This window comes from Leptonotus elevatus, unplaced genomic scaffold (assembly GCF_054856555.1).
Source record: "Leptonotus elevatus isolate MCC_2025b unplaced genomic scaffold, RoL_Lele_1.0 HiC_scaffold_24, whole genome shotgun sequence".
In the NCBI taxonomy this organism is placed as follows: Eukaryota; Metazoa; Chordata; class Actinopteri; order Syngnathiformes; family Syngnathidae; genus Leptonotus; species Leptonotus elevatus.
In genome coordinates this window covers 255,891-281,479 of record NW_028233631.1, presented here as the reverse complement: position 1 = coordinate 281,479, position 25,589 = coordinate 255,891, and positions in this window count along the sequence as shown.

Genomic DNA, 25,589 nt, shown 5'->3' with positions numbered 1-25,589 from the left:
AAGGTGTGAGAGCCAAAATGAACTTTTTATTGCTTTAAACGCGTTTTCAGCCCCTAATTGTACACTTCAGGTGAAAATGTCAAAATCTTCAAAATGAGCAAAAGCACAATGAAATTAATGCTTGAATCATCTTCATTTTGCTAAAATACACTAATGACAGCAAAAAGTTTGAGTCTACAACATTTAGTTAAGGTGTGAGAGCCAAAATGAACTTTTTATGGCTTTAAATGCGTTTTCAGCCCCTAATTGTACACTTCAGGTGAAAATGTCAAAATCTTCAAAATGAGCAAAAGCACAATGAAATTAATGCTTGAATCATCTTCAGTTTGCTAAAATACACTAATGACAGCAAAAAGTTTGAATCTACAACATTTAGTTAAGGTGTGAGAGCCAAAATGAACTTTTTATTGCTTTAAACGCGTTTTCAGCCCCTAATTGTACACTTCAGGTGAAAATGTCAAAATCTTCAAAATGAGCAAAAGCACAATGAAATTAATGCTTGAATCATCTTCATTTTGCTAAAATACACTAATGACAGCAAAAAGTTTGAGTCTACAACATTTAGTTAAGGTGTGAGAGCCAAAATGAACTTTTTATGGCTTTAAATGCATTTTCAGCCTGATTATACACTTCAGGTGAAAATGTCAAAATCTTCAAAATGAGCAAAAGCACAATGAAATTAATGCTTGAATCATCTTCATTTTGCTAACATACACTAATGACAGCAAAAAGTTTGAGTCTACAACATTTAGTTAAGGTGTGAGAGCCAAAATGAACTTTTTATGGCTTTAAATGCATTTTCAGCCCGATTGTACACTTCAGGTGAAAATGTCAAAATCTTCAAAATGAGCAAAAGCACAATGAAATTAATGCTTGAATCATCTTCATTTTGCTAACATACACTAATGACAGCAAAAAGTTTGAGTCTACAACATTTAGTTAAGGTGTGAGAGCCAAAATGAACTTTTTATGGCTTTAAATGCATTTTCAGCCCGATTGTACACTTCAGGTGAAAATGTCAAAATCTTCAAAATGAGCAAAAGCACAATAAAATTAATGCTTGAATCATCTTCATTTTGCTAAAATATACTAATGACAGCAAAAAGTTTGAGTCTACAACATTTAGTTAAGGTGTGAGAGCCAAAATGAACTTTTTATTGCTTTAAACGCGTTTTCAGCCCCTAATTGTACACTTCAGGTGAAAATGTCAAAATCTTCAAAATGAGCAAAAGCACAATGAAATTAATGCTTGAATCATCTTCATTTTGCTAAAATACACTAATGACAGCAAAAAGTTTGAGTCTACAACATTTAGTTAAGGTGTGAGAGCCAAAATGAACTTTTTATGGCTTTAAATGCATTTTCAGCCCGATTGTACACTTCAGGTGAAAATGTCAAAATCTTCAAAATGAGCAAAAGCACAATGAAATTAATGCTTGAATCATCTTCATTTTGCTAACATACACTAATGACAGCAAAAAGTTTGAGTCTACAACATTAAGTTAAGGTGTGAGAGCCAAAATGAACTTTTTATGGCTTTAAATGCATTTTCAGCCTGATTGTACACTTCAGGTGAAAATGTCAAAATCTTCAAAATGAGCAAAAGCATAATGAAATTAATGCTTGAATCATCTTCATTTTGCTAACATACACTAATGACAGCAAAAAGTTTGAGTCTACAACATTTAGTTAAGGTGTGAGAGCCAAAATGAACTTTTTATGGCTTTAAATGCATTTTCAGCCCGATTGTACACTTCAGGTGAAAATGTCAAAATCTTCAAAATGAGCAAAAGCACAATAAAATTAATGCTTGAATCATCTTCATTTTGCTAAAATATACTAATGACAGCAAAAAGTTTGAGTCTACAACATTTAGTTAAGGTGTGAGAGCCAAAATGAACTTTTTATTGCTTTAAACGCGTTTTCAGCCCCTAATTGTACACTTCAGGTGAAAATGTCAAAATCTTCAAAATGAGCAAAAGCACAATGAAATTAATGCTTGAATCATCTTCATTTTGCTAAAATACAATAATGACAGCAAAAAGTTTGAGTCTACAACATTTAGTTAAGGTGTGAGAGCCAAAATGAACTTTTTATGGCTTTAAATGCATTTTCAGCCTGATTGTACACTTCAGGTGAAAATGTCAAAATCTTCTAAATGAGCAAAAGCACAATGAAATTAATGCTTGAATCATCTTCATTTTGCTAACATACACTAATGACAGCAAAAAGTTTGAGTCTACAACATTTAGTTAAGGTGTGAGAGCCAAAATGAACTTTTTATGGCTTTAAATGCATTTTCAGCCCGATTGTACACTTCAGGTGAAAATGTCAAAATCTTCAAAATGAGCAAAAGCACAATGAAATTAATGCTTGAATCATCTTCATTTTGCTAACATACACTAATGACAGCAAAAAGTTTGAGTCTACAACATTTAGTTAAGGTGTGAGAGCCAAAATGAACTTTTTATGGCTTTAAATGCATTTTCAGCCCGATTGTACACTTCAGGTGAAAATGTCAAAATCTTCAAAATGAGCAAAAGCACAATAAAATTAATGTTTGAATCATCTTCATTTTGCTAAAATATACTAATGACAGCAAAAAGTTTGAGTCTACAACATTTAGTTAAGGTGTGAGAGCCAAAATGAACTTTTTATTGCTTTAAACGCGTTTTCAGCCCCTAATTGTACACTTCAGGTGAAAATGTCAAAATCTTCAAAATGAGCAAAAGCACAATGAAATTAATGCTTGAATCATCTTCATTTTGCTAAAATACACTAATGACAGCAAAAAGTTTGAGTCTACAACATTTAGTTAAGGTGTGAGAGCCAAAATGAACTTTTTATGGCTTTAAATGCATTTTCAGCCCGATTGTACACTTCAGGTGAAAATGTCAAAATCTTCAAAATGAGCAAAAGCACAATGAAATTAATGCTTGAATCATCTTCATTTTGCTAACATACACTAATGACAGCAAAAAGTTTGAGTCTACAAGATTTAGTTAAGGTGTGAGAGCCAAAATGAACTTTTTATGGCTTTAAATGCATTTTCAGCCTGATTGTACACTTCAGGTGAAAATGTCAAAATCTTCAAAATGAGCAAAAGCATAATGAAATGAATGCTTGAATCATCTTCATTTTGCTAACATACACTAATGACAGCAAAAAGTTTGAGTCTACAACATTTAGTTAAGGTGTGAGAGCCAAAATGAACTTTTTATGGCTTTAAATGCATTTTCAGCCCGATTGTACACTTCAGGTGAAAATGTCAAAATCTTCAAAATGAGCAAAAGCACAATAAAATTAATGCTTGAATCATCTTCATTTTGCTAAAATATACTAATGACAGCAAAAAGTTTGAGTCTACAATATTTAGTTAAGGTGTGAGAGCCAAAATGAACTTTTTATGGCTTTAAATGCATTTTCAGCCCGATTGTACACTTCAGGTGAAAATGTCAAAATCTTCAAAATGAGCAAAAGCACAATAAAATTAATGCTTGAATCATCTTCATTTTGCTAAAATATACTAATGACAGCAAAAAGTTTGAGTCTACAACATTTAGTTAAGGTGTGAGAGCCAAAATGAACTTTTTATGGCTTTAAATGCATTTTCAGCCCGATTGTACACTTCAGGTGAAAATGTCAAAATCTTCAAAATGAGCAAAAGCACAATGAAATTAATGCTTGAATTATCTTCATTTTGCTAAAATACACTAATGACAGCAAAAAGTTTGAGTCTACAACATTTAGTTAAGGTGTGAAAGCCAAAATGAACTTTTTATGGCTTTAAATGCATTTTCAGCCTGATTGTACACTTCAGGTGAAAATGTCAAAATCTTCAAAATGAGCAAAAGCACAATGAAATTAATGCTTGAATCATCTTCATTTTGCTAACATACACTAATGACAGCAAAAAGTTTGAGTCTACAACATTTAGTTAAGGTGTGAGAGCCAAAATGAACTTTTTATGGCTTTAAATGCATTTTCAGCCCGATTGTACACTTCAGGTGAAAATGTCAAAATCTTCAAAATGAGCAAAAGCACAATGAAATTAATGCTTGAATCATCTTCATTTTGCTAAAATACACTAATGACAGCAAAAAGTTTGAGTCTACAACATTTAGTTAAGGTGTGAGAGCCAAAATGAACTTTTTATGGCTTTAAATGCATTTTCAGCCCGATTGTACACTTCAGGTGAAAATGTCAAAAACTTCAAAATGAGCAAAAGCACAATGAAATTAATGCTTGAATCATCTTCATTTTGCTAACATACACTAATGACAGCAAAAAGTTTGAGTCTACAACATTTAGTTAAGGTGTGAGAGCCAAAATGAACTTTTTATGGCTTTAAATGCATTTTCAGCCCGATTGTACACTTCAGGTGAAAATGTCAAAATCTTCAAAATGAGCAAAAGCACAATGAAATTAATGCTTGAATCATCTTCATTTTGCTAAAATACACTAATGACAGCAAAAAGTTTGAGTCTACAACATTTAGTTAAGGTGTGAGAGCCAAAATGAACTTTTTATGGCTTTAAATGCATTTTCAGCCCGATTGTACACTTCAGGTGAAAATGTCAAAATCTTCAAAATGAGCAAAAACACAATAAAATTAATGCTTGAATCATCTTCATTTTGCTAAAATATACTAATGACAGCAAAAAGTTTGAGTCTACAACATTTAGTTAAGGTGTGAGAGCCAAAATGAACTTTTTATTGCTTTAAACGCGTTTTCAGCCCCTAATTGTACACTTCAGGTGAAAATGTCAAAATCTTCAAAATGAGCAAAAGCACAATGAAATTAATGCTTGAATCATCTTCATTTTGCTAAAATACACTAATGACAGCAAAAAGTTTGAGTCTACAACATTTAGTTAAGGTGTGAGAGCCAAAATGAACTTTTTATGGCTTTAAATGCATTTTCAGCCTGATTGTACACTTCAGGTGAAAATGTCAAAATCTTCAAAATGAGCAAAAGCACAATGAAATTAATGCTTGAATCATCTTCATTTTGCTAAAATACACTAATGACAGCAAAAAGTTTGAATCTACAACATTTAGTTAAGGTGTGAGAGCCAAAATGAACTTTTTATTGCTTTAAATGCATTTTCAGCCCGATTGTACACTTCAGGTGAAAATGTCAAAATCTTCAAAATGAGCAAAATCACAATGAAATTAATGCTTGAATCATCTTCATTTTGCTAAAATACACTTATGACAGCAAAAAGTTTGAGTCTACAACATTTAGTTAAGGTGTGAGAGCCAAAATGAACTTTTTATGGCTTTAAATGCATTTTCAGCCCGATTGTACACTTCAGGTGAAAATGTCAAAATCTTCAAAATGAGCAAAAGCACAATGAAATTAATGCTTGAATCATCTTCATTTTGCTAAAATACACTAATGACAGCAAAAAGTTTGAGTCTACAACATTTAGTTAAGGTGTGAGAGCCAAAATGAACTTTTTATGGCTTTAAATGCATTTTCAGCCTGATTGTACACTTCAGGTGAAAATGTCAAAATCTTCAAAATGAGCAAAAGCACAATGAAATTAATGCTTGAATCATCTTCATTTTGCTAACATACACTAATGACAGCAAAAAGTTTGAGTCTACAACATTTAGTTAAGGTGTGAGAGCCAAAATTAACTTTTTATGGCTTTAAATGCATTTTCAGCCCGATTGTACACTTCAGGTGAAAATGTCAAAATCTTCAAAATGAGCAAAAGCACAATAAAATTAATGCTTGAATCATCTTCATTTTGCTAAAATATACTAATGACAGCAAAAAGTTTGAGTCTACAACATTTAGTTAAGGTGTGAGAGCCAAAATGAACTTTTTATGGCTTTAAATGCATTTTCAACCCGATTGTACACTTCAGGTGAAAATGTCAAAATCTTCAAAATGAGCAAAAGCACAATGAAATTAATGCTTGAATCATCTTCAGTTTGCTAAAATACACTAATGACAGCAAACAGTTTGAATCTACAACATTTAGTTAAGGTGTGAGAGCCAAAATGAACTTTTTATTGCTTTAAACGCGTTTTCAGCCCCTAATTGTACACTTCAGGTGAAAATGTCAAAATCTTCAAAATGAGCAAAAGCACAATGAAATTAATGCTTGAATCATCTTCATTTTGCTAAAATACACTAATGACAGCAAAAAGTTTGAGTCTACAACATTTAGTTAAGGTGTGAGAGCCAAAATGAACTTTTTATGGCTTTAAATGCATTTTCAGCCTGATTGTACACTTCAGGTGAAAATGTCAAAATCTTCAAAATGAGCAAAAGCACAATGAAATTAATGCTTGAATCATCTTCATTTTGCTAACATACACTAATGACAGCAAAAAGTTTGAGTCTACAACATTTAGTTAAGGTGTGAGAGCCAAAATGAACTTTTTTTTGGCTTTAAATGCATTTTCAGCCCGATTGTACACTTCAGGTGAAAATGTCAAAATCTTCAAAATGAGCAAAAGCACAATGAAATTAATGCTTGAATCATCTTCATTTTGCTAAAATACACTAATGACAGCAAAAAGTTTGAGTCTACAACATTTAGTTAAGGTGTGAGAGCCAAAATGAACTTTTTATGGCTTTAAATGCATTTTCAGCCCGATTGTACACTTCAGGTGAAAATGTCAAAAACTTCAAAATGAGCAAAAGCACAATGAAATTAATGCTTGAATCATCTTCATTTTGCTAACATACACTAATGACAGCAAAAAGTTTGAGTCTACAACATTTAGTTAAGGTGTGAGAGCCAAAATGAACTTTTTATGGCTTTAAATGCATTTTCAGCCCGATTGTACACTTCAGGTGAAAATGTCAAAATCTTCAAAATGAGCAAAAGCACAATGAAATTAATGCTTGAATCATCTTCATTTTGCTAAAATACACTAATGACAGCAAAAAGTTTGAGTCTACAACATTTAGTTAAGGTGTGAGAGCCAAAATGAACTTTTTATGGCTTTAAATGCATTTTCAGCCCGATTGTACACTTCAGGTGAAAATGTCAAAATCTTCAAAATGAGCAAAAGCACAATGAAATTAATGCTTGAATCATCTTCATTTTGCTAACATACACTAATGACAGCAAAAAGTTTGAGTCTACAACATTTAGTTAAGGTGTGAGAGCCAAAATGAACTTTTTATGGCTTTAAATGCATTTTCAGCCCGATTGTACACTTCAGGTGAAAATGTAAAAATCTTCAAAATGAGCAAAAGCACAATAAAATTAATGCTTGAATCATCTTCATTTTGCTAAAATATACTAATGACAGCAAAAAGTTTGAGTCTACAACATTTAGTTAAGGTGTGAGAGCCAAAATGAACTTATTATTGCTTTAAACGCGTTTTCAGCCCCTAATTGTACACTTCAGGTGAAAATGTCAAAATCTTCAAAATGAGCAAAAGCACAATGAAATTAATGCTTGAATCATCTTCAGTTTGCTAAAATACACTAATGACAGCAAAAAGTTTGAATCTACAACATTTAGTTAAGGTGTGAGAGCCAAAATGAACTTTTTATTGCTTTAAACGCGTTTTCAGCCCCTAATTGTACACTTCAGGTGAAAATGTCAAAATCTTCAAAATGAGCAAAAGCACAATGAAATTAATGCTTGAATCATCTTCATTTTGCTAAAATACACTAATGACAGCAAAAAGTTTGAGTCTACAACATTTAGTTAAGGTGTGAGAGCCAAAATGAACTTTTTATGGCTTTAAATGCATTTTCAGCCTGATTGTACACTTCAGGTGAAAATGTCAAAATCTTCAAAATGAGCAAAAGCACAATGAAATTAATGCTTGAATCATCTTCATTTTGCTAACATACACTAATGACAGCAAAAAGTTTGAGTCTACAACATTTAGTTAAGGTGTGAGAGCCAAAATGAACTTTTTATGGCTTTAAATGCATTTTCAGCCCGATTGTACACTTCAGGTGAAAATGTCAAAATCTTCAAAATGAGCAAAAGCACAATGAAATTAATGCTTGAATCATCTTCATTTTGCTAACATACACTAATGACAGCAAAAAGTTTGAGTCTACAACATTTAGTTAAGGTGTGAGAGCCAAAATGAACTTTTTATGGCTTTAAATGCATTTTCAGCCCGATTGTACGCTTCAGGTGAAAATGTCAAAATCTTCAAAATGAGCAAAAGCACAATAAAATTAATGCTTGAATCATCTTCATTTTGCTAAAATATACTAATGACAGCAAAAAGTTTGAGTCTACAACATTTAGTTAAGGTGCGAGAGCCAAAATGAACTTTTTATTGCTTTAAACGCGTTTTCAGCCCCTAATTGTACACTTCAGGTGAAAATGTCAAAATCTTCAAAATGAGCAAAAGCACAATGAAATTAATGCTTGAATCATCTTCATTTTGCTAAAATACACTAATGACAGCAAAAAGTTTGAGTCTACAACATTTAGTTAAGGTGTGAGAGCCAAAATGAACTTTTTATGGCTTTAAATGCATTTTCAGCCCGATTGTACACTTCAGGTGAAAATGTCAAAATCTTCAAAATGAGCAAAAGCACAATGAAATTAATGCTTGAATCATCTTCATTTTGCTAACATACACTAATGACAGCAAAAAGTTTGAGTCTACAACATTTAGTTAAGGTGTGAGAGCCAAAATGAACTTTTTATGGCTTTAAATGCATTTTCAGCCTGATTGTACACTTCAGGTGAAAATGTCAAAATCTTCAAAATGAGCAAAAGCATAATGAAATTAATGCTTGAATCATCTTCATTTTGCTAACATACACTAATGACAGCAAAAAGTTTGAGTCTACAACATTTAGTTAAGGTGTGAGAGCCAAAATGAACTTTTTATGGCTTTAAATGCATTGTCAGCCCGATTGTACACTTCAGGTGAAAATGTCAAAATCTTCAAAATGAGCAAAAGCACAATAAAATTAATGCTTGAATCATCTTCATTTTGCTAAAATATACTAATGACAGCAAAAAGTTTGAGTCTACAACATTTAGTTAAGGTGTGAGAGCCAAAATGAACTTTTTATTGCTTTAAACGCGTTTTCAGCCCCTAATTGTACACTTCAGGTGAAAATGTCAAAATCTTCAAAATGAGCAAAAGCACAATGAAATTAATGCTTGAATCATCTTCAGTTTGCTAAAATACACTAATGACAGCAAAAAGTTTGAATCTACAACATTTAGTTAAGGTGTGAGAGCCAAAATGAACTTTTTATTGCTTTAAACGCGTTTTCAGCCCCTAATTGTACACTTCAGGTGAAAATGTCAAAATCTTCAAAATGAGCAAAAGCACAATGAAATTAATGCTTGAATCATCTTCATTTTGCTAAAATACACTAATGACAGCAAAAAGTTTGAGTCTACAACATTTAGTTAAGGTGTGAGAGCCAAAATGAACTTTTTATGGCTTTAAATGCATTTTCAGCCTGATTATACACTTCAGGTGAAAATGTCAAAATCTTCAAAATGAGCAAAAGCACAATGAAATTAATGCTTGAATCATCTTCATTTTGCTAACATACACTAATGACAGCAAAAAGTTTGAGTCTACAACATTTAGTTAAGGTGTGAGAGCCAAAATGAACTTTTTATGGCTTTAAATGCATTTTCAGCCCGATTGTACACTTCAGGTGAAAATGTCAAAATCTTCAAAATGAGCAAAAGCACAATGAAATTAATGCTTGAATCATCTTCATTTTGCTAACATACACTAATGACAGCAAAAAGTTTGAGTCTACAACATTTAGTTAAGGTGTGGGAGCCAAAATGAACTTTTTATGGCTTTAAATGCATTTTCAGCCCGATTGTACACTTCAGGTGAAAATGTCAAAATCTTCAAAATGAGCAAAAGCACAATAAAATTAATGCTTGAATCATCTTCATTTTGCTAAAATATACTAATGACAGCAAAAAGTTTGAGTCTACAACATTTAGTTAAGGTGTGAGAGCCAAAATGAACTTTTTATTGCTTTAAACGCGTTTTCAGCCCCTAATTGTACACTTCAGGTGAAAATGTCAAAATCTTCAAAATGAGCAAAAGCACAATGAAATTAATGCTTGAATCATCTTCATTTTGCTAAAATACACTAATGACAGCAAAAAGTTTGAGTCTACAACATTTAGTTAAGGTGTGAGAGCCAAAATGAACTTTTTATGGCTTTAAATGCATTTTCAGCCCGATTGTACACTTCAGGTGAAAATGTCAAAATCTTCAAAATGAGCAAAAGCACAATGAAATTAATGCTTGAATCATCTTCATTTTGCTAACATACACTAATGACAGCAAAAAGTTTGAGTCTACAACATTAAGTTAAGGTGTGAGAGCCAAAATGAACTTTTTATGGCTTTAAATGCATTTTCAGCCTGATTGTACACTTCAGGTGAAAATGTCAAAATCTTCAAAATGAGCAAAAGCATAATGAAATTAATGCTTGAATCATCTTCATTTTGCTAACATACACTAATGACAGCAAAAAGTTTGAGTCTACAACATTTAGTTAAGGTGTGAGAGCCAAAATGAACTTTTTATGGCTTTAAATGCATTTTCAGCCCGATTGTACACTTCAGGTGAAAATGTCAAAATCTTCAAAATGAGCAAAAGCACAATAAAATTAATGCTTGAATCATCTTCATTTTGCTAAAATATACTAATGACAGCAAAAAGTTTGAGTCTACAACATTTAGTTAAGGTGTGAGAGCCAAAATGAACTTTTTATTGCTTTAAACGCGTTTTCAGCCCCTAATTGTACACTTCAGGTGAAAATGTCAAAATCTTCAAAATGAGCAAAAGCACAATGAAATTAATGCTTGAATCATCTTCATTTTGCTAAAATACACTAATGACAGCAAAAAGTTTGAGTCTACAACATTTAGTTAAGGTGTGAGAGCCAAAATGAACTTTTTATGGCTTTAAATGCATTTTCAGCCTGATTGTACACTTCAGGTGAAAATGTCAAAATCTTCTAAATGAGCAAAAGCACAATGAAATTAATGCTTGAATCATCTTCATTTTGCTAACATACACTAATGACAGCAAAAAGTTTGAGTCTACAACATTTAGTTAAGGTGTGAGAGCCAAAATGAACTTTTTATGGCTTTAAATGCATTTTCAGCCCGATTGTACACTTCAGGTGAAAATGTCAAAATCTTCAAAATGAGCAAAAGCACAATGAAATTAATGCTTGAATCATCTTCATTTTGCTAACATACACTAATGACAGCAAAAAGTTTGAGTCTACAACATTTAGTTAAGGTGTGAGAGCCAAAATGAACTTTTTATGGCTTTAAATGCATTTTCAGCCCGATTGTACACTTCAGGTGAAAATGTCAAAATCTTCAAAATGAGCAAAAGCACAATAAAATTAATGTTTGAATCATCTTCATTTTGCTAAAATATACTAATGACAGCAAAAAGTTTGAGTCTACAACATTTAGTTAAGGTGTGAGAGCCAAAATGAACTTTTTATTGCTTTAAACGCGTTTTCAGCCCCTAATTGTACACTTCAGGTGAAAATGTCAAAATCTTCAAAATGAGCAAAAGCACAATGAAATTAATGCTTGAATCATCTTCATTTTGCTAAAATACACTAATGACAGCAAAAAGTTTGAGTCTACAACATTTAGTTAAGGTGTGAGAGCCAAAATGAACTTTTTATGGCTTTAAATGCATTTTCAGCCCGATTGTACACTTCAGGTGAAAATGTCAAAATCTTCAAAATGAGCAAAAGCACAATGAAATTAATGCTTGAATCATCTTCATTTTGCTAACATACACTAATGACAGCAAAAAGTTTGAGTCTACAACATTTAGTTAAGGTGTGAGAGCCAAAATGAACTTTTTATGGCTTTAAATGCATTTTCAGCCTGATTGTACACTTCAGGTGAAAATGTCAAAATCTTCAAAATGAGCAAAAGCATAATGAAATGAATGCTTGAATCATCTTCATTTTGCTAACATACACTAATGACAGCAAAAAGTTTGAGTCTACAACATTTAGTTAAGGTGTGAGAGCCAAAATGAACTTTTTATGGCTTTAAATGCATTTTCAGCCCGATTGTACACTTCAGGTGAAAATGTCAAAATCTTCAAAATGAGCAAAAGCACAATAAAATTAATGCTTGAATCATCTTCATTTTGCTAAAATATACTAATGACAGCAAAAAGTTTGAGTCTACAATATTTAGTTAAGGTGTGAGAGCCAAAATGAACTTTTTATGGCTTTAAATGCATTTTCAGCCCGATTGTACACTTCAGGTGAAAATGTCAAAATCTTCAAAATGAGCAAAAGCACAATAAAATTAATGCTTGAATCATCTTCATTTTGCTAAAATATACTAATGACAGCAAAAAGTTTGAGTCTACAACATTTAGTTAAGGTGTGAGAGCCAAAATGAACTTTTTATGGCTTTAAATGCATTTTCAGCCCGATTGTACACTTCAGGTGAAAATGTCAAAATCTTCAAAATGAGCAAAAGCACAATGAAATTAATGCTTGAATCATCTTCAGTTTGCTAAAATACACTAATGACAGCAAACAGTTTGAATCTACAACATTTAGTTAAGGTGTGAGAGCCAAAATGAACTTTTTATTGCTTTAAACGCGTTTTCAGCCCCTAATTGTACACTTCAGGTGAAAATGTCAAAATCTTCAAAATGAGCAAAAGCACAATGAAATTAATGCTTGAATTATCTTCATTTTGCTAAAATACACTAATGACAGCAAAAAGTTTGAGTCTACAACATTTAGTTAAGGTGTGAAAGCCAAAATGAACTTTTTATGGCTTTAAATGCATTTTCAGCCTGATTGTACACTTCAGGTGAAAATGTCAAAATCTTCAAAATGAGCAAAAGCACAATGAAATTAATGCTTGAATCATCTTCATTTTGCTAAAATACACTAATGACAGCAAAAAGTTTGAGTCTACAACATTTAGTTAAGGTGTGAGAGCCAAAATGAACTTTTTATGGCTTTAAATGCATTTTCAGCCCGATTGTACACTTCAGGTGAAAATGTCAAAAACTTCAAAATGAGCAAAAGCACAATGAAATTAATGCTTGAATCATCTTCATTTTGCTAACATACACTAATGACAGCAAAAAGTTTGAGTCTACAACATTTAGTTAAGGTGTGAGAGCCAAAATGAACTTTTTATGGCTTTAAATGCATTTTCAGCCCGATTGTACACTTCAGGTGAAAATGTCAAAATCTTCAAAATGAGCAAAAGCACAATGAAATTAATGCTTGAATCATCTTCATTTTGCTAAAATACACTAATGACAGCAAAAAGTTTGAGTCTACAACATTTAGTTAAGGTGTGAGAGCCAAAATGAACTTTTTATGGCTTTAAATGCATTTTCAGCCCGATTGTACACTTCAGGTGAAAATGTCAAAATCTTCAAAATGAGCAAAAACACAATAAAATTAATGCTTGAATCATCTTCATTTTGCTAAAATATACTAATGACAGCAAAAAGTTTGAGTCTACAACATTTAGTTAAGGTGTGAGAGCCAAAATGAACTTTTTATTGCTTTAAACGCGTTTTCAGCCCCTAATTGTACACTTCAGGTGAAAATGTCAAAATCTTCAAAATGAGCAAAAGCACAATGAAATTAATGCTTGAATCATCTTCATTTTGCTAAAATACACTAATGACAGCAAAAAGTTTGAGTCTACAACATTTAGTTAAGGTGTGAGAGCCAAAATGAACTTTTTATGGCTTTAAATGCATTTTCAGCCTGATTGTACACTTCAGGTGAAAATGTCAAAATCTTCAAAATGAGCAAAAGCACAATGAAATTAATGCTTGAATCATCTTCATTTTGCTAAAATACACTAATGACAGCAAAAAGTTTGAATCTACAACATTTAGTTAAGGTGTGAGAGCCAAAATGAACTTTTTATTGCTTTAAATGCATTTTCAGCCCGATTGTACACTTCAGGTGAAAATGTCAAAATCTTCAAAATGAGCAAAATCACAATGAAATTAATGCTTGAATCATCTTCATTTTGCTAAAATACACTTATGACAGCAAAAAGTTTGAGTCTACAACATTTAGTTAAGGTGTGAGAGCCAAAATGAACTTTTTATGGCTTTAAATGCATTTTCAGCCCGATTGTACACTTCAGGTGAAAATGTCAAAATCTTCAAAATGAGCAAAAGCACAATGAAATTAATGCTTGAATCATCTTCATTTTGCTAAAATACACTAATGACAGCAAAAAGTTTGAGTCTACAACATTTAGTTAAGGTGTGAGAGCCAAAATGAACTTTTTATGGCTTTAAATGCATTTTCAGCCTGATTGTACACTTCAGGTGAAAATGTCAAAATCTTCAAAATGAGCAAAAGCACAATGAAATTAATGCTTGAATCATCTTCATTTTGCTAACATACACTAATGACAGCAAAAAGTTTGAGTCTACAACATTTAGTTAAGGTGTGAGAGCCAAAATGAACTTTTTATGGCTTTAAATGCATTTTCAGCCTGATTGTACACTTCAGGTGAAAATGTCAAAATCTTCAAAATGAGCAAAAGCACAATGAAATTAATGCTTGAATCATCTTCATTTTGCTAACATACACTAATGACAGCAAAAAGTTTGAGTCTACAACATTTAGTTAAGGTGTGAGAGCCAAAATGAACTTTTTTTTGGCTTTAAATGCATTTTCAGCCCGATTGTACACTTCAGGTGAAAATGTCAAAATCTTCAAAATGAGCAAAAGCACAATGAAATTAATGCTTGAATCATCTTCATTTTGCTAAAATACACTAATGACAGCAAAAAGTTTGAGTCTACAACATTTAGTTAAGGTGTGAGAGCCAAAATGAACTTTTTATGGCTTTAAATGCATTTTCAGCCCGATTGTACACTTCAGGTGAAAATGTCAAAAACTTCAAAATGAGCAAAAGCACAATGAAATTAATGCTTGAATCATCTTCATTTTGCTAACATACACTAATGACAGCAAAAAGTTTGAGTCTACAACATTTAGTTAAGGTGTGAGAGCCAAAATGAACTTTTTATGGCTTTAAATGCATTTTCAGCCCGATTGTACACTTCAGGTGAAAATGTCAAAATCTTCAAAATGAGCAAAAGCACAATGAAATTAATGCTTGAATCATCTTCATTTTGCTAAAATACACTAATGACAGCAAAAAGTTTGAGTCTACAACATTTAGTTAAGGTGTGAGAGCCAAAATGAACTTTTTATGGCTTTAAATGCATTTTCAGCCCGATTGTACACTTCAGGTGAAAATGTCAAAATCTTCAAAATGAGCAAAAGCACAATGAAATTAATGCTTGAATCATCTTCATTTTGCTAACATACACTAATGACAGCAAAAAGTTTGAGTCTACAACATTTAGTTAAGGTGTGAGAGCCAAAATGAACTTTTTATGGCTTTAAATGTATTTTCAGCCCGATTGTACACTTCAGGTGAAAATGTAAAAATCTTCAAAATGAGCAAAAGCACAATAAAATTAATGCTTGAATCATCTTCATTTTGCTAAAATATACTAATGACAGCAAAAAGTTTGAGTCTACAACATTTAGTTAAGGTGTGAGAGCCAAAATGAACTTATTATTGCTTTAAACGCGTTTTCAGCCCCTAATTGTACACTTCAGGTGAAAATGTCAAAATCTTCAAAATGAGCAAAAGCACAATGAAATTAATGCTTGAATCATCTTCAGTTTGCTAAAATACACTAATGACAGCAAAAAGTTTGAATCTACAACATTTAGTTAAGGTGTGAGAGCCAAAATGAACTTTTTATTGCTTTAAACGCGTTTTCAGCCCCTAATTGTACACTTCAGGTGAAAATGTCAAAATCTTCAAAATGAGCAAAAGCACAATGAAATTAATGCTTGAATCATCTTCATTTTGCTAAAATACACTAATGACAGCAAAAAGTTTGAGTCTACAACATTTAGTTAAGGTGTGAGAGCCAAAATGAACTTTTTATGGCTTTAAATGCATTTTCAGCCTGATTGTACACTTCAGGTGAAAATGTCAAAATCTTCAAAATGAGCAAAAGCACAATGAAATTAATGCTTGAATCATCTTCATTTTGCTAACATACACTAATGACAGCAAAAAGTTTGAGTCTACAACATTTAGTTAAGGTGTGAGAGCCAAAATGAACTTTTTATGGCTTTAAATGCATTTTCAGCCCGATTGTACACTTCAGGTGAAAATGTCAAAATCTTCAAAATGAGCAAAAGCACAATGAAATTAATGCTTGAATCATCTTCATTTTGCTAACATACACTAATGACAGCAAAAAGTTTGAGTCTACAACATTTAGTTAAGGTGTGAGAGCCAAAATGAACTTTTTATGGCTTTAAATGCATTTTCAGCCCGATTGTACGCTTCAGGTGAAAATGTCAAAATCTTCAAAATGAGCAAAAGCACAATAAAATTAATGCTTGAATCATCTTCATTTTGCTAAAATATACTAATGACAGCAAAAAGTTTGAGTCTACAACATTTAGTTAAGGTGCGAGAGCCAAAATGAACTTTTTATTGCTTTAAACGCGTTTTCAGCCCCTAATTGTACACTTCAGGTGAAAATGTCAAAATCTTCAAAATGAGCAAAAGCACAATGAAATTAATGCTTGAATCATCTTCATTTTGCTAAAATACACTAATGACAGCAAAAAGTTTGAGTCTACAACATTTAGTTAAGGTGTGAGAGCCAAAATGAACTTTTTATGGCTTTAAATGCATTTTCAGCCCGATTGTACACTTCAGGTGAAAATGTCAAAATCTTCAAAATGAGCAAAAGCACAATGAAATTAATGCTTGAATCATCTTCATTTTGCTAACATACACTAATGACAGCAAAAAGTTTGAGTCTACAACATTTAGTTAAGGTGTGAGAGCCAAAATGAACTTTTTATGGCTTTAAATGCATTTTCAGCCTGATTGTACACTTCAGGTGAAAATGTCAAAATCTTCAAAATGAGCAAAAGCATAATGAAATTAATGCTTGAATCATCTTCATTTTGCTAACATACACTAATGACAGCAAAAAGTTTGAGTCTACAACATTTAGTTAAGGTGTGAGAGCCAAAATGAACTTTTTATGGCTTTAAATGCATTTTCAGCCCGATTGTACACTTCAGGTGAAAATGTCAAAATCTTCAAAATGAGCAAAAGCACAATAAAATTAATGCTTGAATCATCTTCATTTTGCTAAAATATACTAATGACAGCAAAAAGTTTGAGTCTACAACATTTAGTTAAGGTGTGAGAGCCAAAATGAACTTTTTATTGCTTTAAACGCGTTTTCAGCCCCTAATTGTACACTTCAGGTGAAAATGTCAAAATCTTCAAAATGAGCAAAAGCACAATGAAATTAATGCTTGAATCATCTTCATTTTGCTAAAATACACTAATGACAGCAAAAAGTTTGAGTCTACAACATTTAGTTAAGGTGTGAGAGCCAAAATGAACTTTTTATGGCTTTAAATGCATTTTCAGCCCGATTGTACACTTCAGGTGAAAATGTCAAAATCTTCAAAATGAGCAAAAGCACAATAAAATTAATGCTTGAATCATCTTCATTTTGCTAAAATATACTAATGACAGCAAAAAGTTTGAGTCTACAACATTTAGTTAAGGTGTGAGAGCCAAAATGAACTTTTTATTGCTTTAAACGCGTTTTCAGCCCCTAATTGTACACTTCAGGTGAAAATGTCAAAATCTTCAAAATGAGCAAAAGCACAATGAAATTAATGCTTGAATCATCTTCATTTTGCTAACATACACTAATGACAGCAAAAAGTTTGAGTCTACAACATTTAGTTAAGGTGTGAGAGCCAAAATGAACTTTTTATTGCTTTTAATGCATTTTCAGCCCGATTGTACACTTCAGGTGAAAATGTCAAAATCTTCAAAATGAGCAAAAGCACAATAAAATTAATGCTTGAATCATCTTCATTTTGCTAAAATATACTAATGACAGCAAAAAGTTTGAGTCTACAACATTTAGTTAAGGTGTGAGAGCCAAAATGAACTTTTTATGGCTTTAAATGCATTTTCAGCCTGATTGTACAATTCAGGTGAAAATGTCAAAATCTTCAAAATGAGCAAAAGCACAATGAAATTAATGCTTGAATCATCTTCATTTTGCTAAAATACACTAATGACAGCAAAAAGTTTGAGTCTACAACATTTAGTTAAGGTGTGAGAGCCAAAATGAACTTTTTATGGCTTTAAATGCATTTTCAGCCTGATTGTACACTTCAGGTGAAAATGTCAAAATCTTCAAAATGAGCAAAAGCACAATGCAATTAATGCTTGAATCATCTTCATTTTGCTAAAATACACTAATGACAGCAAAAAGTTTGAGTCTACAACATTTAGTTAAGGTGTGAGAGCCAAAATGAACTTTTTATGGCTTTAAATGCATTTTCAGCCCGATTGTACACTTCAGGTGAAAATGTCAAAATCTTCAAAATGAGCAAAAGCACAATGAAATTAATGCTTGAATCATCTTCAATTTGCTAACATACACTAATGACAGCAAAAAGTTTGAGTCTACAACATTTAGTTAAGGTGTGAGAGCCAAAATGAACTTTTTATGGCTTTAAATGCATTTTCAGCCTGATTGTACACTTCAGGTGAAAATGTCAAAATCTTCAAAATGAGCAAAAGCACAATGAAATTAATGCTTGAATCATCTTCATTTTGCTAACATACACTAATGACAGCAAAAAGTTTGAGTCTACAACATTTAGTTAAGGTGTGAGAGCCAAAATGAACTTTTTATGGCTTTAAATGCATTTTCAGCCCGATTGTACACTTCAGGTGAAAATGTCAAAATCTTCAAAATGAGCAAAAGCACAATGAAATTAATGCTTGAATCATCTTCATTTTGCTAACATACACTAATGACAGCAAAAAGTTTGAGTCTACAACATTTAGTTAAGGTGTGAGAGCCAAAATGAACTTTTTATGGCTTTAAATGCATTTTCAGCCCGATTGTACACTTCAGGTGAAAATGTCAAAATCTTCAAAATGAGCAAAAGCACAATAAAATTAATGCTTAAATCATCTTCATTTTGCTAAAATATACTAATGACAGCAAAAAGTTTGAGTCTACAACATTTAGTTAAGGTGTGAGAGCCAAAATGAACTTTTTATTGCTTTAAATGCATTTTCAGCCCGATTGTACACTTCAGGTGAAAATGTCAAAATCTTCAAAATGAGCACAAGCACAATGAAATTAATGCTTGAATCATCTTCATTTTGCTAAAATACACTAATGACAGCAAAAAGTTTGAGTCTACAACATTTAGTTAAGGTGTGAGAGCCAAAATGAACTTTTTATGGCTTTAAATGCATTTTCAGCCTGATTGTACACTTCAGGTGAAAATGTCAAAATCTTCAAAATGAGCAAAAGCACAATGAAATTAATGCTTGAATCATCTTCATTTTGCTAAAATACACTAATGACAGCAAAAACTTTGAGTCTACAACATTTAGTTAAGGTGTGAGAGCCAAAATGAACTTTTTATGGCTTTAAATGCATTTTCAGCCTGATTGTACACTTCAGGTGAAAATGTCAAAATCTTCAAAATGAGCAAAAGCACAATAAAATTAATGCTTGAATCATCTTCATTTTGCTAAAATATACTAATGACAGCAAAAAGTTTGAGTCTACAACATTTAGTTAAGGTGTGAGAGACAAAATGAACTTTTTATTGCTTTAAACGCGTTTTCAGCCCCTAATTGTACACTTCAGGTGAAAATGTCAAAATCTTCAAAATGAGCAAAAGCACAATGAAATTAATGCTTGAATCATCTTCATTTTGCTAAAATACACTAATGACAGCAAAAAGTTTGAGTCTACAACATTTAGTTAAGGTGTGAGAGCCAAAATGAACTTTTTATGGCTTTAAATGCATTTTCAGCCCGATTGTACACTTCAGGTGAAAATGTCAAAATCTTCAAAATGAGCAAAAGCACAATGAAATTAATGCTTGAATCATCTTCATTTTGCTAACATACACTAATGACAGCAAAAAGTTTGAGTCTACAACATTTAGTTAAGGTGTGAGAGCCAAAATGAACTTTTTATGGCTTTAAATGCATTTTCAGCCCGATTGTACACTTCAGGTGAAAATGTAAAAATCTTCAAAATGAGCAAAAGCACAATAAAATTAATGCTTGAATCATCTTCATTTTGCTAAAATATACTAATGACAGCAAAAAGTTTGAGTCTACAACATTTAGTTAAGGTGTGAGAGCCAAAATGAACTTATTATTGCTTTAAACGCGTTTTCAGCCCCTAATTGTACACTTCAGGTGAAAATGTCAAAATCTTCAAAATGAGCAAAAGCACAATGAAATTAATGCTTGAATCATCTTCAGTTTGCTAAAATACACTAATGACAGCAAAAAGTTTGAATCTACAACATTTAGTTAAGGTGTGAGAGCCAAAATGAACTTTTTATTGCTTTAAACGCGTTTTCAGCCCCTAATTGTACACTTCAGGTGAAAATGTCAAAATCTTCAAAATGAGCAAAAGCACAATGAAATTAATGCTTGAATCATCTTCATTTTGCTAAAATACACTAATGACAGCAAAAAGTTTGAGTCTACAACATTTAGTTAAGGTGTGAGAGCCAAAATGAACTTTTTATGGCTTTAAATGCATTTTCAGCCTGATTGTACACTTCAGGTGAAAATGTCAAAATCTTCAAAATGAGCAAAAGCACAATGAAATTAATGCTTGAATCATCTTCATTTTGCTAACATACACTAATGACAGCAAAAAGTTTGAGTCTACAACATTTAGTTAAGGTGTGAGAGCCAAAATGAACTTTTTATGGCTTTAAATGCATTTTCAGCCCGATTGTACACTTCAGGTGAAAATGTCAAAATCTTCAAAATGAGCAAAAGCACAATGAAATTAATTTTTGAATCATCTTCATTTTGCTAACATACACTAATGACAGCAAAAAGTTTGAGTCTACAACATTTAGTTAAGGTGTGAGAGCCAAAATGAACTTTTTATGGCTTTAAATGCATTTTCAGCCCGATTGTACGCTTCAGGTGAAAATGTCAAAATCTTCAAAATGAGCAAAAGCACAATAAAATTAATGCTTGAATCATCTTCATTTTGCTAAAATATACTAATGACAGCAAAAAGTTTGAGTCTACAACATTTAGTTAAGGTGCGAGAGCCAAAATGAACTTTTTATTGCTTTAAACGCGTTTTCAGCCCCTAATTGTACACTTCAGGTGAAAATGTCAAAATCTTCAAAATGAGCAAAAGCACAATGAAATTAATGCTTGAATCATCTTCATTTTGCTAAAATACACTAATGACAGCAAAAAGTTTGAGTCTACAACATTTAGTTAAGGTGTGAGAGCCAAAATGAACTTTTTATGGCTTTAAATGCATTTTCAGCCCGATTGTACACTTCAGGTGAAAATGTCAAAATCTTCAAAATGAGCAAAAGCACAATGAAATTAATGCTTGAATCATCTTCATTTTGCTAACATACACTAATGACAGCAAAAAGTTTGAGTCTACAACATTTAGTTAAGGTGTGAGAGCCAAAATGAACTTTTTATGGCTTTAAATGCATTTTCAGCCTGATTGTACACTTCAGGTGAAAATGTCAAAATCTTCAAAATGAGCAAAAGCATAATGAAATTAATGCTTGAATCATCTTCATTTTGCTAACATACACTAATGACAGCAAAAAGTTTGAGTCTACAACATTTAGTTAAGGTGTGAGAGCCAAAATGAACTTTTTATGGCTTTAAATGCATTTTCAGCCCGATTGTACACTTCAGGTGAAAATGTCAAAATCTTCAAAATGAGCAAAAGCACAATAAAATTAATGCTTGAATCATCTTCATTTTGCTAAAATATACTAATGACAGCAAAAAGTTTGAGTCTACAACATTTAGTTAAGGTGTGAGAGCCAAAATGAACTTTTTATTGCTTTAAACGCGTTTTCAGCCCCTAATTGTACACTTCAGGTGAAAATGTCAAAATCTTCAAAATGAGCAAAAGCACAATGAAATTAATGCTTGAATCATCTTCATTTTGCTAAAATACACTAATGACAGCAAAAAGTTTGAGTCTACAACATTTAGTTAAGGTGTGAGAGCCAAAATGAACTTTTTATGGCTTTAAATGCATTTTCAGCCCGATTGTACACTTCAGGTGAAAATGTCAAAATCTTCAAAATGAGCAAAAGCACAATAAAATTAATGCTTGAATCATCTTCATTTTGCTAAAATATACTAATGACAGCAAAAAGTTTGAGTCTACAACATTTAGTTAAGGTGTGAGAGCCAAAATGAACTTTTTATTGCTTTAAACGCGTTTTCAGCCCCTAATTGTACACTTCAGGTGAAAATGTCAAAATCTTCAAAATGAGCAAAAGCACAATGAAATTAATGCTTGAATCATCTTCATTTTGCTAACATACACTAATGACAGCAAAAAGTTTGAGTCTACAACATGTAGTTAAGGTGTGAGAGCCAAAATGAACTTTTTATTGCTTTTAATGCATTTTCAGCCCGATTGTACACTTCAGGTGAAAATGTCAAAATCTTCAAAATGAGCAAAAGCACAATGAAATTAATCCTTGAATCATCTTCATTTTGCTAAAATACACTAATGATAGCAAAAAGTTTGAGTCTACAACATTTAGTTAAGGTGTGAGAGCCAAAATGAACTTTTTATGGCTTTAAATGCATTTTCAGCCCGATTGTACACTTCAGGTGAAAATGTCAAAATCTTCAAAATGAGCAAAAGCACAATAAAATTAATGCTTGAATCATCTTCATTTTGCTAAAATATACTAATGACAGCAAAAAGTTTGAGTCTACAACATTTAGTTAAGGTGTGAGAGCCAAAATGAACTTTTTATGGCTTTAAATGCATTTTCAGCCTGATTGTACAATTCAGGTGAAAATGTCAAAATCTTCAAAATGAGCAAAAGCACAATGAAATTAATGCTTGAATCATCTTCATTTTGCTAAAATACACTAATGACAGCAAAAAGTTTGAGTCTACAACATTTAGTTAAGGTGTGAGAGCCAAAATGAACTTTTTATGGCTTTAAATGCATTTTCAGCCTGATTGTACACTTCAGGTGAAAATGTCAAAATCTTCAAAATGAGCAAAAGCACAATGAAATTAATGCTTGAATCATCTTCATTTTGCTAACATACACTAATGACAGCAAAAAGTTTGAGTCTACAACATTTAGTTAAGGTGTGAGAGTCAAAATGAACTTTTTATGGCTTTAAATGCATTTTCAGCCCGATTGTACACTTCAGGTGAAAATGTCAAAATCTTCAAAATGAGCAAAAGCACAATAAAATTAATGCTTGAATAATCTTCATTTTGCTAAAATATACTAATGACAGCAAAAAGTTTGAGTCTACAACATTTAGTTAAGGTGTGAGAGCCAAAATGAACTTTTTATTGCTTTAAACGCGTTTTCAGCCCCTAATTGTACACTTGAGGTGAAAATGTCAAAATCTTCAAAATGAGCAAAAGCACAATGAAATTAATGCTTGAATCATCTTCATTTTGCTAAAATACACTAATGACAGCAAAAAGTTTGAGTCTACAACATTTAGTTAAGGTGTGAGAGCCAAAATGAACTTTTTATTGCTTTAAACGCGTTTTCAGCCCCTAATTGTACACTTCAGGTGAAAATGTCAAAATCTTCAAAATGAGCAAAAGCACAATGAAATTAATGCTTGAATCATCTTCATTTTGCTAAAATACACTAATGACAGCAAAAAGTTTGAGTCTACAACATTTAGTTAAGGTGTGAGAGCCAAAATGAACTTTTTATGGCTTTAAATGCATTTTCAGCCCGATTGTACACTTCAGGTGAAAATGTCAAAATCTTCAAAATGAGCAAAAGCACAATGAAATTAATGCTTGAATCATCTTCATTTTGCTAAAATACACTAATGACAGCAAAAAGTTTGAGTCTACAACATTTAGTTAAGGTGTGAGAGCCAAAATGAAATTTTTATGGCTTTAAATGCATTTTCAGCCTGATTGTACACTTCAGGTGAAAATGTCAAAATCTTCAAAATGAGCAAAAGCACAATGCAATTAATGCTTGAATCATCTTCATTTTGCTAAAATACACTAATGACAGCAAAAAGTTTGAGTCTACAACATTTAGTTAAGGTGTGAGAGCCAAAATGAACTTTTTATGGCTTTAAATGCATTTTCAGCCCGATTGTACACTTCAGGTGAAAATGTCAAAATCTTCAAAATGAGCAAAAGCACAATGAAATTAATGCTTGAATCATCTTCAATTTGCTAACATACACTAATGACAGCAAAAAGTTTGAGTCTACAACATTTAGTTAAGGTGTGAGAGCCAAAATGAACTTTTTATGGCTTTAAATGCATTTTCAGCCTGATTGTACACTTCAGGTGAAAATGTCAAAATCTTCAAAATGAGCAAAAGCACAATGAAATTAATGCTTGAATCATCTTCATTTTGCTAACATACACTAATGACAGCAAAAAGTTTGAGTCTACAACATTTAGTTAAGGTGTGAGAGCCAAAATGAACTTTTTATGGCTTTAAATGCATTTTCAGCCCGATTGTACACTTCAGGTGAAAATGTCAAAATCTTCAAAATGAGCAAAAGCACAATGAAATTAATGCTTGAATCATCTTCATTTTGCTAACATACACTAATGACAGCAAAAAGTTTGAGTCTACAACATTTAGTTAAGGTGTGAGAGCCAAAATGAACTTTTTATGGCTTTAAATGCATTTTCAGCCCGATTGTACACTTCAGGTGAAAATGTCAAAATCTTCAAAATGAGCAAAAGCACAATAAAATTAATGCTTAAATCATCTTCATTTTGCTAAAATATACTAATGACAGCAAAAAGTTTGAGTCTACAACATTTAGTTAAGGTGTGAGAGCCAAAATGAACTTTTTATTGCTTTAAATGCATTTTCAGCCCGATTGTACACTTCAGGTGAAAATGTCAAAATCTTCAAAATGAGCACAAGCACAATGAAATTAATGCTTGAATCATCTTCATTTTGCTAAAATACACTAATGACAGCAAAAAGTTTGAGTCTACAACATTTAGTTAAGGTGTGAGAGCCAAAATGAACTTTTTATGGCTTTAAATGCATTTTCAGCCTGATTGTACACTTCAGGTGAAAATGTCAAAATCTTCAAAATGAGCAAAAGCACAATGAAATTAATGCTTGAATCATCTTCATTTTGCTAAAATACACTAATGACAGCAAAAACTTTGAGTCTACAACATTTAGTTAAGGTGTGAGAGCCAAAATGAACTTTTTATGGCTTTAAATGCATTTTCAGCCTGATTGTACACTTCAGGTGAAAATGTCAAAATCTTCAAAATGAGCAAAAGCACAATAAAATTAATGCTTGAATCATCTTCATTTTGCTAAAATATACTAATGACAGCAAAAAGTTTGAGTCTACAACATTTAGTTAAGGTGTGAGAGACAAAATGAACTTTTTATTGCTTTAAACGCGTTTTCAGCCCCTAATTGTACACTTCAGGTGAAAATGTCAAAATCTTCAAA